This window comes from Staurois parvus, unplaced genomic scaffold, assembly GCF_062004578.1.
Source record: "Staurois parvus isolate SC_StPar_1 unplaced genomic scaffold, SC_StPar_1.0 ptg000491l, whole genome shotgun sequence".
Classification (NCBI taxonomy): Eukaryota; Metazoa; Chordata; class Amphibia; order Anura; family Ranidae; genus Staurois; species Staurois parvus.
The window spans coordinates 1,051,500-1,064,940 of record NW_028318287.1 but is presented as its reverse complement, the minus strand read 5'-3'; the positions used below and the strand labels follow the sequence as shown (position 1 = coordinate 1,064,940).

At 38.4% G+C, this 13,441-nt stretch overlaps 1 protein-coding gene across 10 annotated transcripts in view; it reads right to left on the bottom strand.

Moving 5' to 3' along the window:
- The window catches only part of NFIA (nuclear factor I A), a 535,857-nt gene that overhangs the window by 321,702 nt on the left and 200,714 nt on the right, over positions 1-13,441 (bottom strand). The gene's annotated exons all lie outside the window — the stretch shown is intronic.

The window sequence follows — 13,441 nt, the reverse complement described above, 5'->3', positions numbered from 1 at the left end:
TGAACATTCAGTCTGCTCAGTATATAGGGTAAAGCTTTGCTCATTTCAACCATCCAAGCGAAAATTCTGTTTTTAAAATTGGCCTATGACTAGATATTCAAAGTGAACACACCATCAACTAATTTACTACTTTTCTTCTGCGTACTAAGCTACTTGTTTGGTAAATCTTTTAGTAGCCCACCAAGTAATGCGGTCAGGTGGTAGACAAGAGGTGGGGAAAGTAGGCTCTAAAGCATTAAATATACTTAATATACGTGCAGTAAAAAATAAAATAATTTAAGGGTATATTTTTGCATTTCCAATTAAAGAAGTCATTTTATAGGAGAAAAAGAATTACAGCATATGTAAGCACGTATTACGCTTATCATTTTCCAGATTAATAAAAATGGGAAATAATTAGGCAAACTGAAAAATCTATGATGTTTTTATAGACACAAATTTGCAATATATGCCCTTTCTGGTAAATGATAAAATTAAACTTGCTCTTTTTTTTATATACGGTACATATAAAATTATGCATAGATAATGAACGGAATTACTTGTGCATAATGCATTATTATATTTTGTAAAAAATTTAGCATATGCATCTAACTGCATTTTCTAATCTTAAAATGAAACTTGCCAACGTCTTTTTTATTTCGCTTACTCATCTTCCAGGAAAGCATGATTTGGGCGTGCAATAATAGTTACTGCTTGGCAAAAAGAACCATTAAGGAAATTCAGTCATGGGATTTTGACCGTTTACTTTGGTGGGTAAGTACCACAAATATTTAGTTTAAAACTTCAGGTGAAATTGGTGGTCAGAACTATAACAAAACTTTTTTTTTTCCATTTTGAATAGAGTAAGGGTAGGTTATAACCCCTGACAGTTTTTTCCATCTGTTCTCCATCGGGGAGATTTCCCTTCACGTCCTGTCCCATAGCCAAAACAGGAAGTAAGTGGAAATTCCTCCAAAGTGAGGGAATCTCTTGGGGCCTTCAGGTCAACAAAAATAGTATTCCTATTGGCAGATTTCACCAAAAGATTTTCTTTTCACTTTCAAAGATGATGATAAACAGGACAAACAAAGAGGGTGAATCTCTCTAATGGGGTCAGAGGTAGCAGTTAAAGCCCAACAGGTGTTCTAGTCCATCTCTACTCTGTCCAAAACTAAAAGAAAGTTTTGCCTTTTAATTATACTTTAACTGTACATGATGTCCTGTGATGACCATCTCACTATGTACAGATATTCCAAAAAAACTGAATTTTATTTAAATTCCAAAAAGGCTAAAGAAAAAGAGACAAATTAAAAACATTAAATATGTTTTCCTTCCTTGCTGCAGTGGACCAAAACGTTTCTCATAAATCATCCAAGAAAGAAAAAACATATCTATCAACATATATACAGTGGGGATCGAAAGTTTGGGCACCCCAGCTAAAAATTTGTATTAATGTGCATAAAGAAGCCAAGGAAAGATGGAAAAATCTCCAAAAGGCATCAAATTACAGATTAGACATTCTTATAATATGTCAACAAAAGTTAGATTTTATTTCCATCATTTACACTTTGAAAATAACAGAAAACAAAAAAATGGCATCTGCAAAAGTTTGGGCACCCTGCAGAATTTATAGCATGCACTGCCCCCTTTGCCAAGCTGAGACCTGCCAGTGTCATGGATTGTTCTCAATCATCTTCTGGGAAGACCAGGTGATGTCAATCTCAAAGGTTTTAAATGCCCAGACTCATCTGACCTTGCCCCAACAATCAGCACCATGGGTTCTTCTAAGCAGTTGTCTAGAAAACTGAAACTGAAAATAGTTGACGCTCACAAAGCTGGAGAAGGCTATTAGAAGATAGCAAAGCGTTTTCAGATGTCAATATCCTCTGTTCAGAATGTAATAAGGAAATGGCAGTCATCAGGAACAGTGGAAGTTAAAGCAACATCTGGAAGACCAAGAAAAATATCAGACAGAACAGCTCGCAGGATTGTGAGAAAAACAATTCAAAACCCACGTTTGACTGCACGATCCCTCCAGAAAGATCTGGCAGACACTGGAGTTGTGGTACACTATTCCACTATAAAGAGATACTTGTACAAATATGGTCTTCATGGAAGAGTCATCAGAAGAAAACCTCTTCTACGTCCTCACCACAAAAATCATCGTTTGAACTTTGCAAATGAACATATAGATAAGCCTGATGCATTTTGGAAACAAGTTCTGTGGACCGATGAGGTTAAAATTGAACTTTTTGGCAAAGGTACGTTTGGAGAAGAAGTGGCACAGAATTTAATGAAAAGAGCCTCTGTCCAACTGTTAAGCATGGGGTTGGATCAATCATGCTTTGGGGTTGTGTTGCAGCCAGTGGCACAGGGAACATCTCACGAGTAGAAGGAAAAATGGATTCAATAAAATTTCAGCAAATTTTGGATGGTAACTTGATGCCATCTGTGAAAAAGCTGAAGTTAAAGAGAGGATGGCTTCTACAAATGGATAATGATCCTAAACACACCTCGAAATCCACGGGGGATTACATCAAGAGGCGTAAACTGAAGGTTTTGCCATGGCCTTCACAATCTCCTGACCTCAACATAATTGAAAATCTATGGATAGACCTTAAAAGAGCCGTGCGTGACAGACAGCCCAGAAATCTCAAAGAACTGGAAGACTTTTGTAAGGAAGAATGGGCAAAGATACCTCAAACAAGAATTGAAAGACTCTTGGCTGGCTACAAAAAGCGTTTACAAGCTGTGATACTTGCCAAAGGGGGCAGTACAAGATATTAACTCTGCAGGGTGCCCAAACTTTTGCAGACGCCATTTTTTTGTTTTCTGTTATTTTCAAAGTGTAAATGATGGAAATAAAATCTAACTTTCGTTGACATATTATAAGAATGTCTAATCTGTAATTTGATGCCTTTTGGAGATTTTTCCATCTTCCTTGGCTTCTTTATGCACATTAATACAAATTTTTAGCTGGGGTGCCCAAACTTTCGATCCCCACTGTATATATATATATATATATATATATATATATATATATATATGTGTGTGTGTGTGTATATATATATATATATATATATACATATATATATTTAAATTGCAATTAGTGTCAGTGTATAAATAGTCAATGAGTTTGTTCGCTCTTACGTGGAAGCACTGACTAGGCTAGATACTGAGCCATGGGGATCTGAAAAGAACTGTGAAAATTCCTGCATAACAAGGTAATGGAACTTTCTAAAGATGGAAAAAGACATATAAAGATGTCCAAAGCCTTGAATATGCCAATCAGTGCTGTTAAATCTCCTATTAAGAAGTGGAAAGTTGGGGATCTGTGTATATATATATATATATATATATATACATACACACACACATAAAGTACTGTAAAAGTTGTTGGTAGAGTAACTCTTCCACTGCTGAAAACTCTTCCTTCTTTATCATTGCAGGTAAAAAATGGATTCCAAGCAGAAGCAACATGTCATCATCGAGTTCTTGATGAAGGAGGGGTGCAGGCTGTCTGACATCCACAGAAGACTACAGAATGTTTATGAACATGACTCCATTGACAAGAGTCACCAATGACAAGACATTGCTCTCAATGGTGTCAACTCTGTAAACATTCTGTAGCCTTCTGTGGATGTTGGACAGCCTGTAGCCCATCTTCATCAAGAACTTAATGTTGGCAATGAAAAAGAAGAGTTAGTATAGAGGAAGAGTTACTCTACCAACATGTGAAAATTCAATGACCTTTGTAAGGTAATAAAAAAGTTATGCCCACTTTTGCATTACTTTAAAAAAATGCATATATCAAGTGTTCATTACAGCTCAGATTCTTGTTATTATAGTTAAAAATATGGTATCTTCATGTTATACATATCAAGTATGATTCCTCAGAATGTAATGATTGAGGTATACAGTACCACAGATGTTTCAATTAGAGTGATTACAGGGAAAGCAAGGATTGGTATTAATATTCCAAATAGTATCCTTAATAGATGTCAGATATATCTATGCATTTGTTCTACATGTGGGCTTATTGGGCTCACATTGTGACAGATTTGTGACAGATTTTTCATACACTTGGAAAATTTTGAGGAATCATATTTAATATGTATGAAATGAGGAACTATCCTATTTATAACCATTCTAATAATGAGAAGCTGAGCAGTGAAGAACATATATTTTTGCATGTTCCTTGGGTGATTTATGAGATACTTTTTGGTCCACTGCAGCAAAAGAGAGATGTTTTCTTATGTTTTTCTTTTTTTTTCATCTTTTATTTGGCGTTTTTTAGAGTTAGAATAAAATAGATAATTTCTGTTGAAAAAAATACATCATTTGAGTCTAGGTTTTGGCTAAATTGATCCAAAGTTTTTTTTACTTTGCCATGCAAAATTATTGATTCCTAATTCACATTTTAGTGTGTGAGAAAATTCTACTCTGCAATGTAGGTGAGCCAATAACATTAACAGCATACTCATTATTATTATTATTATACAGGATTTATATAGTGCTGAAAGTTTTCTCAGCGCTTTACATTATGATGGGGAGACAGTACACGAGACAGTACAGTAACAATACAAATTCACTACAAGAGGAATTCGAGGGCCCTGCTCCTTGGAGCTTACAATCTAGGAGAGAGGGGATAGAGGTACAAGAGGTAGTAACTGTGGGGGATGGAGTTGTTGGAAGAGTAGAGGATTCCAGTATTAGCTGGGGTCGGGGTAGGCTTCCCTGAAGAGATAGGTTTTCAAAGTGCGCCTAAAAGTGAGCAGAGTAGGCGATAGTCTTATGGATTGGGGTGTGGAGTTCCAGAGGATGGGGGAAGCCCTGGAGAAGTCCTGGAGACAAGCATGGGAGGAGGAGAGAAGGGAGCTAGAGAGTAGGAGGTCTTGTGAGGAGCGGAGAGTATGGTATGGGTGATATTTGGAGACAAGATTGGAGATGTAGTTTGGGGCAGTGTTATGAACGGCATTATATGTCAATGTTAGCGTTCTGAATTTTATCCATTGGGCAATTGGAAGCCAGTGGAGGGATTGGCAGAGAGGGGTGGCAGATACAGAACGGTTAGTAAGGTGGATGAGTCATCCACTATTCATCAACTAAAGGTGCACAAAGAAGGCCACCGTGATGTGGGTACAGTGCAGGGACACTTTTTTTATTATACAGTATATATTTGATTGTTCCTAGTCTGGACACGTTCGCTCCAGAACTGAGTTTGTCAACCCTACTAGCCTAAGAAACTCTTAGAACAAAGGCTAGAAATGTGCTACCATCTTGGTGCTGTTAACACAAGGATTATGGAGCTGATTTACTAAAGGCAAAAATGCTGTTGACTCTTCAAGGGAATTCCAAAGGAATCTTCCCCAGAGCTTAGTAAATCCGGTGAAACTTCAATTTGCAAAGAACAACCAATCATTCTCAAGAAAAATTTGAAAACAGAATTTTTGCTAGCACGTGACTAGATGACAAATCTTCAAGCTCTGGGAAAATTCCATGCACAGTTCAACTTCACATGTAAACAGTCCATTGGCCTTTCCAAAATCAACCCTAATCACTCCAGAATTGAGATTGTCAACCCTATTGTAAATAGCCTAACAAATTCTTGGAACAAAGACAATAAATGTGGTACCATCTTAGCACTGTTAACACAAGGATTACAAGTTCACCCCATCTACCTCTGGAGTTTTATAGTCATCTCTTGTTATTAGTCCAACCACAAATCGGTCCAGATTAGGCTGATGGCCATATATGAATCACTAGTGAATGGGAAATATAGCAGCCAATAAGCAATTCTGTCATTTCATAGGCATCAAAAGCTTTTAGCATCAGTTCACACAGGTCTGGAGAACCCTGCAACCAACTGGGAATTGGCTTTAAATGGATCCTTTCCCTATAGGCATCCAAAAAATTGTGTGATTATGAAAAAAGGCGAATCTTTCACATAAATGGACTGGAGAGCTATTCAAATATGGCTGATTTAATTGAGCAAACATATTCAAATTGCAAATGGCAATGTAATATTTAAAGGTTCCTTAAATTGCATCTATAGCTAAACCTTTTTTATTTTTTAAATCTTGGATACAGTGAAAAACAGGCTATGCATCCACTGTAGTCTATGGAGAACAGGAAGCCCTGCAATAAGAAGGGGACTGGCAGGACCACCATTATTTAGTCTACAGTACTAGCTCAGAACAAACAAAAGTCGGCATTATAAATACAAGATGAATGCGAAATGTCGATACCATCATTTGGGTTAGCATACTCTTTAATATGTATCTAAAATTCCACTAGGGATCCCTTCCTGCCAATCCATTTATTAAGAGACTACACAAGAAAGAAAAACCCTTGTGCTGTCCTGCCAGCTGGAAGAGAGGACCAAACTGATTTAACTTTCTGTGGTCACAGGACCCGATGCTTTGTGGTTTTGTGTAATGCTAGTCTCTGCCGGGGATGCCGTTGGCCATCTACAATCATCAAAAACCACACGGAATGTTCTGCTTTTCCCACTCATGCAACTTACCAATTAGCTTCAGCCACTCATTGGTCAAGTGACTGCTAGCCAAACACCGAACGACTCTGGCCTGGAAAGTAGGATATAACTAACCATTATTATATACAAATGTATTGTGTGATCTGAGAATCAAACAAAAAGCAAAAAACACAAGGGGGACAATCAAACCATATACACCATATGGCCAAAGGTTGAAAGGCTATTGGTGTTGATATATGACCATCACACCTATAACTATATAAGTTCAGGTGTTTCCAGTGAAGGTCACTGTAAATGCTACAACACAAAATTAAATTTTAGACAATTGTGTTCCTCCAACCTCAAGTTGGCAGCTTGACAAAGCCAGCTCTGGAAATTCATGGTTTTGAGTGTGGTGTGGAGGAACTCAAATGGCCTGCAAAAGCCCTGACCTCAACCCTACTTTGGAATGCTGGCTAGGTTTTTTTGTCCAATATCAGTATCTGATGTCACAATTGGCTAAATGGCCACAGACACACTTCAAAATCCTTCCCAGAAGAGCGGAGGCTGTTATAGTTGCAACTCAATATTAACAGCCCTGGTTTTCAAATTGCATGTTGATTAAGCTGATAAAAGTGTGATGGCCAAATGTCAACATCTGACCACATGAAGTATCTGTGAGACGACCAGTCAAAGGTTTATTTTTGCACCTGAGGTTACATGCAACTTCAAAGGCCACCTAACCAGAAATGTAAGGTTGACTATACGTAAGTATCTGTTAAGCTGTTCATACATGGATAGAAAATCGCTCAGAAAAAACCCTTGATAAGCTCGTTCGTTTGATTTTCAAAATGTTAATGCGCTCTTTTCAATTCTTGAAATAAACAGTTTTATGGCAAAAGAACAATCCGTCATGTTGGAATTTTGTTGTGTAATTAAACAATTTTCTAAACATCAGTAGTGGAATCGATCGTAAATAGTTTCAAACATGCTTGGGAGAAGCATAGATCTGTACTCAGACAAAAAAGTAAAACAAAAACCCAAACAACCAAAAAACAAACATCCCCTCCCCAAAAAAAACCCACAAAAAAACACACACACAACAGAAAAAACAAACGGGCACACTCAATGGACTCGGTCTTTTTCTGCCGTCACTTTTCTATGTTTCTATGTAAGAAGTTAAAAAAAATGTACAGTGAATGTGCAAACGTTACCACGGAATCGTGTGATCGATCAACAAAACACCATTTATGTCATTAACGATCGATAATATGTGGAAAACAATTTGATACAATGATGATGTCATCACACAGGTGTTCGACAGATCTTTATCAAAAACTAACCTTTTTCGAACGATTTTCTATCCATGTATGGCCAGCTTTAAACTCACTATTCAATAAAGCAATAGAAAAGATAGGAAGCAAATTGATGTAGTCCATGCCAACCACAGAAGGAGAAATTAATCTGTATACGAGTTTAAACACCTATTTTGTTCAACTACAATTACTGAATATTCATTCTGAAAAGACAGTGGTGTCAGGTATAATATATAGAAGTCTAAGTATGATGAAAGCATTACTAGGTGTGTCTGAAACTCAATTGAGATTTAATGACTAGACTCCAAAGACAAGACCTGAAAATCCAACCCAAATTCAATTTACCACCATTTTCAAGGAGAGACCCCTTGCAATGTTGCCATGGCTCCTATACCTGGCGAAACAGCAACATCATATCCACATCAATTCTACCACTACCAAACAAGAAGAAGTAAAAAGGTAGACATTTTTCAAAATAATTTCCTGAAATAAAATCCATCTTATTTGATCCAGCGACACAGGGCTCACAGGATATTCAAGAATTTTACAACCCAAGAAAAAAAAAAGAAAAATAAATCCCAATTACACCCAGTACAGTATATCTTTATGAAGGCAGAACATAAAGAAAGATCACTGGCAGATTTTTAATTGGAGTTTTGTAGTTTTAATGGTGCAGTTGTGTTGACTTCTCAAGGCCAGGCCAAGCCCCTGCCGCTAACGTAAATTTACAAGCCGAAGAGAGAGAGTGAAAAAAACAGACTTTTTTTTTCCTCCTAATAAGATTGTGCAGTAGTATGTAATTCACAGAACGGACCCGATCCAGCCAGCAATTATTTATTTATGCTTTTATTTTAATTGAAAAGTAATATGAAGTTAAATCATTAATAATCTTTAATACGTTTTTTTGTCCTGCAGGATGCAGATTTACGATGAGTATTTCTCTACATATAAAAGCATAACTGTCTTTAAAGTTTGCCCCTAAATTCTTTTTTTCCACTGATGGGGTTGCTTTGTGCTTTTGAAGTGTTTGTGGATGCCTATATTGTTCATATACAATTGCTAGAAAGACACCTGGAAGAATTCCGAAGAGGTGAGAGTGACCAGGATCACAGGTTGGGGTGAGTAGAGGGATAATGTATATTGAGTGTACCTGGAGAAAATTCTTATGGTGCCCATAAGCATGATACAGCAGTTGGCCAGTCCTATGTCTTTTAGATGCCAGCTCTGTTGGCTGAAGCTTCTTGAAAATAGCAAGAGCCACTGAAGATGTCTACACCTTGCTGAAGAAGTCTGCAATTTCTATTATTGCATCTCCGTTTCTTGTTTAAGACCATGTTAGGTCCCACGAACACATCCAATCATCCTTAAGTCTCCATGAGAACCTTTAAATGTTGGACGTTTACTTGCTTGGAAATGTAGGATGGCCGAATTCCAGAATCATAAAAGATTAACAGCAGCAGAAGACCAAGTGGTCTATCAAGTTTGGTCCTTTTTTAATTACTTTTTAGAGTATGGATCTATGTTTGTCCAAAGCATGCTTAAATTTACTTTAGTCCATTTCAAACATCAACTACTCTTTCAGTAAAATAAACCAATCTCGCTGTCCAGTTTGGATATTTAATCTGGTGGTAGGACCACTAACTTAACACCAAGAGCTGGCCAATCAATACTGGCAATTATCCTAATATTTGGGAGCCTTTTCCATTGTAGAACATAGAAGACCAACTAAAACAATTCACTTACTGAGGAGTGACTCACTACCTCTTCTGGAAGTCTGTTCCAAACATCAACTACTCTTTCAATAAAATAGTTGTCCAGTTTAGATCCTTAGGCTGGTGGTAGGGTCACTAGCTTGGCACCAAGAGTTAGGTAAACCAAAACTTGTAGTTATCCTAATATTTGGGTGTCTTTTAAAAAACTTCACGTCAAGTGATTCACTATCCTTGTTAGAAGTCTGTTCCAAACATGAATTACTTTTTCAGTAAAATAAATCTATCTGTCGGTCCAGTTTGGTAGGACCACCAGCCTGGCACCTAGAGCTAGCCAACCAATACTGTTAATTATCCTAATGTTTTGGAGTTTTTTCCATTGTAGTATATGGAAGGTCAACTTAAAATATTCACTTACTGTCAAGTGACTCACTACCTCTGCTTGAAGTCTGTTCCAAGTTTCAACTACTCTTTCAATCAAAAAATGCTATCTGTCCGTCTAGTTTGGATACTTAGGCTGATGGAAAACCAGCTGGGTACCAAGAGCTAGTTAAACAAATACTGTTAATTATCTTAATATGTGGGAGACTTTTCTATTGCAGTAAGGCCAACCTAAAAAATTAACTTACTGTCGAGAGACTCGCAACCTCTGCGGGAAGTCTGTTCCAAACTTCAATTACTCTTTAAGTCAAATAATACTATCTGTCCATCCAGTTTGGATACTTAGACTAGTGGTAGGACAATCAGCCTGGTACAAAGAGCTAGTTAAACCAATACTCATAATTACTTTAATATGTGGGAGCCTTTTCTATTGCAGTAAGGTCAAACTAAAAATATTCACTAACTGTCCAGAGTCTCACAACCTCTGCGGGAAGTCTGTTCCAAACTTCAACTACTCTTTAAGTCAAATAATACTATCTGTCCATCCAGTTTGGAGACTTAGGTGTCCATTTATGAACCAGCGGTAATAGATCGCTGCTCAGTTCTCCGGCATTCTCGGAGAACACAGTCCTGTGAATGCAGTTTATGAAGCAGTTCTCCGAACGAAGGGAGAACGATCTCCAAACGCTGGAGAACGTTCTACAAACTCTGGAAAACGGTTGATTTTACTATAATCTCACGAGATTACAGTAAAAGATCAGTTTACTAAACAGAGGTAAATTATCTCTGCTTAGTTTGCGGTCCCTCTGATTCTCCAGCTCTGGGCTGGAGAATCTGGAGGGAGAACACAGATCTCCAGCGAAGGGCTGACATGATCTCCTGAGTGTCATAAACTGTGAATGACCAGAGAATAGCTGAGATCCGTTGAATCGCAGCTATTCTCTGTGTCATAAACGGACACCTTAGACAAGTGGTGTGAAAACCAGCCTGGTACAAAGAGCTAGTTAAACCAATACTCTTAATTACCTTAATATGTGGGAGACTTTTCCATTGTAGCAAGGCCAACCTAAAAAATTCACTTACTGTCAAGAGACTCGCAACCTCTGCGGGAAGTCTGTTCCAAACTTCAACTACTCTATAAGTCAAATAATACTGTCCATCCAGTTTGGTTACTTAGACTGCTGGCAGGACAACCAGCCTAGCACCATGAGCTAGCTAATTTTCTTAATTTTTGGGGAGCCTTTTCCACCGTAGCACATGGAAAACCAACTTAAAAACTGTTGGACAGAAGCCTGGATTTTCCATAAAGGGAAGTCTACTGTGAGGACATCGTGGTCACTGGAAGTTGCGTGGGTACCTCCAAAATGGCGGCAGAGGCAGCAATACAAACTTGGCAAATGTTTTATCACTTCCCCGTTCTACCAAATATAGCTTTTTTTTGCCGTGTTCCATATAAAGACTTCCTGTCCTGAATACACAGAACCATTCCACAATGTATGTGGTCCAGTACATCTACAGGAGACAGTGAGCATTGTAGCGAGCGTTTCTTTCTTTATTTTAACTTACCTTTTTTTTAAGCTGGATTTAGGTTTTAAAGAATTGCCAGGTGCAAAAAAAGTAATGGGAATTGACATGTGACATAACAGGGGGCGGAGCAATGCAATGCGTCAGGGGCAGCAGAGGAAATGTAGGCTTTCATATAGGAGTTTGATCAAAGAGCTCCAAGTTAAAAGTCTTTGCATCTTTCATCCCCCCTGTCTGTACGAGGTTATGGTGGATAATGACAATTGTCCAAAGTGGAAAATTTGATTCTGCGTAACGAAGTAAATGGAGGAATATCTATCAAAAGAATTTGCAAAAAGGTCATTGCGTAGCATAACAGATTCTTTGGCTTGTGTAATCCTCCTTTTCAGCCTGTCACCGCGCGTTTGTACTCTGTCTAAGTAGTATTAATTTTAGCACAAAACATACAAAGGAACAATCTCGTCCTTCCAAAATCCATACATAAAACAAACCATGACTGATGAATCTCGTGCAATGAAACGGAGAGTTTTACTTACTGACAAATCAATTTTTATACGACGGTGCTTTTCTTTTCTTTTTTCTCCCTTTCAAACAAGGCATTTTTCTTTTTAATTGGTCTAGATCACTGTGTGAAATGACTGATGCTATATTATCTATCACCTTCATTTCTGGATGACACGGACCATGCGGGAATTCACGCTCTTCTGGCTAATGCTTTCAACTTTCTTTGAGGGCTTTTCTAGGAATTCAACAACATCTTGCAATTCTAAAGTAGAATTCGCTACTTTAATGTGTACAGCTGGCAAAAAAAAAAAAAAAAAGGATTCATTTTATTTCCGCAGTACATGCACATCTCACCATGCTGAAAAATACCTGTCCTTCTGCCAGAATTCCAGTGTGCTCCTAACTCGCAGTCAGCTGACAACACAGAATCTGTTGCACTGACATCCCAAGAAATGTTGTCTGAATTTTCCCCATGCTGGACTTTAGAACTAACCCCCTTATGGTGGTGGGGTGGGGTTCTGTAGTCCAGCGGGGGAGGACTACGTAAGGCTGACAACACTGCTCTGGATTTTAGTGCAGCAGAGGCAGTGTTGTTAATTCACTACAAAAAAGAATGAACTCCCTGGATTTCTGGCAGGTTCAACTGCCATTTTTTTCAGCGGATGCAGCTTTTTTGAAGAGGCAAAACACAGGAAAATGTTCATGTGTTGCAGAGATATACTTCATATATTATTTTTAATCCCTTAGTGCCTTTTTGCCTTTTTTTAATCACTCACATGCTTCCAGAAATTAATAAAGACTATGAGCTCAATTCGCAAAGCTGAAAATGAGGATAACAGGGGCGGACTGACCATTTGGAAACTCGGGCAGTGCCCGAGGGCCCGGGGTCAGTAGGGGGCCCCATGAGATGCCCCTGGTACCTTTTTCATAGGCTTTTTTGAATTTGGGCAAGGACACGGGGCCCCATGATCCCCTATTGCCCGGGGGCCCCATGAGTTGTCAGTCCGCCACTGGAGGATAAAGATCCTTCTTTATAAAAAAAAAAAAAATAAAAAGTGACAGTGATTTTCAGTTCAATTAGATTTGAGAATTATAGTTCAGGTGAGCAAATATTATCTAAATTCAAGAATCATACGTGTTCTTTCTAGAATCTCGGTGTGCTTTGTGTATTTGTTCCAGATCTGTGCAGTAATCCAGTGTGAGACTTTTCCGTCCTGTAAAAAAGTCCACTCACTGCTGCTCTCTCTTGTGCAGGGCGACTGGTCTGGTCTCCTCAGGGGCGGACTGACAACTCATGGGGCCCCCGGGCAATAGGGGATCATGGGGCCCCTGTGTCCTTGCCCAAACTCAAAAAAGCCTATTAAAAAGGTACCAGGGATCTGTTTTAATCCGCCACTAGAACAATTGCTCAGGCCTGGAAGAGTCCGTTTGTCCCTCTTCAGGGGGTGCGGGATCGTATGACCGCTATGATGCTCAACGAACAGATGTCGAGTATCCGCAACGACTCCCAACGTAAATTTTTGAAAATATGGGAGCCGTGGTTGCAATATGCC